Source organism: Chrysochloris asiatica, unplaced genomic scaffold (assembly GCF_000296735.1).
Source record: "Chrysochloris asiatica unplaced genomic scaffold, ChrAsi1.0 scaffold00454, whole genome shotgun sequence".
NCBI lineage: Eukaryota > Metazoa > Chordata > Mammalia > Afrosoricida > Chrysochloridae > Chrysochloris > Chrysochloris asiatica.
In genome coordinates, this window is record NW_006408972.1 from 1,001,642 (window position 1) to 1,003,516 (window position 1,875).

At 44.4% G+C, this 1,875-nt stretch overlaps 1 pseudogene; it reads right to left on the reverse strand.

Annotated features, from left to right (window-relative positions):
• Positions 1 to 411: 411 nt before the first annotated feature.
• LOC102824207 lies at positions 412 to 1,027 on the reverse strand (annotated as a pseudogene).
• Positions 1,028 to 1,875: the final 848 nt, after the last annotated feature.

Here is a 1,875-nt window from a genome sequence, read left to right on the forward strand (position 1 = left end):
CTACTGTATCAGGCAAGGCTAGTGGCTATTGAAAATACCACCAGGACAGGGTTAGACTATACAAAAAAAGGACACTGTATAGTTTAAAAACAAATCTTACACAGCCTTACATTTCAATTATTTTTTTCTTTAAAAGGAATGAGTTGTATACAGGGGGTTTAAATGCTTTATAGATTAAAACAAACAAACAAACAAACAAAAAACTGCGCTAGAACCTCTGGTAGCGTAGTGGTTACGAATCGGGCTGCGAACCGCAAGGTCAGCAGTTCGAAACTACCAGCTGTTCCGTGGGAGAAAGATGAGGCTTTCTGCTCCCGTAAAGATTTACACCCTCGGAAACCCTGTACAGGGTAGCTATGGGTCGGAACCGACTCGACGGCATTTAACAATAACAACAATAACAGAACCAACTTATTCAACATCGTAATCATCTTCATCTACCTCGTCTTCTTCATCTTCCTCCTCTTCTTCTTTTTCTTGCTTTTCTCAGTCTTGTCAACTCCCTTTTTGGCTGCACTGGGCTTTCCTTTAGCCCAGTAAGCAGTGATATCCTTTTCATATTTTTCCTTCAGCTTAGCGGCCTTCTTCTCATAAGGCTGCTTGTCATCGGCAGCGGTGTTACTCCACATCTCTCCCAGTTTCTTCGCATCATCACCAATGGATAGGCCAGGATGCTCTCCTATCGCTGGGATGTCCAGGTGATACTCGGAACAAAACAAGAAGAAGGCTGAAGGAGGCCTCTTGGGTACATTGGGATCCTTGAACTTCTTTTTTGTCTCCCCTTTAGGTGGGATATAGGTTTTCATTTCTCTTTCATAACGCGCCTTGCCCGCTTTTGCCATGTCTTCAAATTTTCCTTTCTCTTTAGCAGACATGGTCTTCCTCCGCGCTGAGCACTTCTTGGAAAATTCTGAGAAGTGGACCGAAGCATCTGGGGGCTTCTTCTTGTGCCCCTCCTGGCAGTTTGCACAAAATATGCAGAGGATGACATTTTGCCTCTCGGCTTCTTAGGATCTCTTTTGCCCATGTTTAGTTGTTATTTTTTTCCGTCCTCGAAGCACAGTGATGTCCAGCTCTGCCTGGCCTGGTGCTATCTCTATGGCTATCCCCATCCTTTTCACCAGACCCATCTATACAAGATGAAAACTATTCAGTGGGAACTCTTTTTACCCCACACACTATTAAACTAAACTCCTCCTTGAAACTTTGTAAGCCAGTCACTTCATGCCTTTATGGCCCCCTCATTTTAGGTAGCCAATGTCTAAGTTGCCCTTTCCTATCTATCCTGTGTACAGAGGGGATAGCATCGATACTTCATGTGAAGACTCTTTGCCTCTCTGTTAGTATTTAGAGTTACTACCTCCATGATTAGGAGCTCTGGTGGCATAGTGGTTCTGAATCAGGCTGTGAACCTCAAGATCAGCAATTAGAAACTATCAGCTGTTCCACCAGAGAAAGATGAAACTTTCTGCTCCCGTGAAGATTTACAGCCTTGAAAACCCTGTATAGAGTCGTTATGAGTCGGAATGAGTCGGAACCGTGTCCATGGCACACAGCCACCACCACTACCTCCATGATTATAGGTCAGTTTCATCAAATTGTAGCAGTTTACTCTTGTGTCCTTTATCAAAAATTGTTTTGTTCTTCTTTTTTAAAATCTTCCTCTAGTTGAGTTCTGATTATCAAGCCATCGAGGCTAGGTCAAATAGGTACTGTCTGCAAGTTTGGGTGTTCTTGTGCATCTCCCCTCACTTCATAGCAGCTGGATGCTTCACTCTCAGCTCGAGCCTTCCGTGGCTATGCCCTGATGTCCATGGGCTTAGGTGTCCCCAGGTCTCACCACACTTTGGACCAACCAGCCCATCCTCTTCTTGC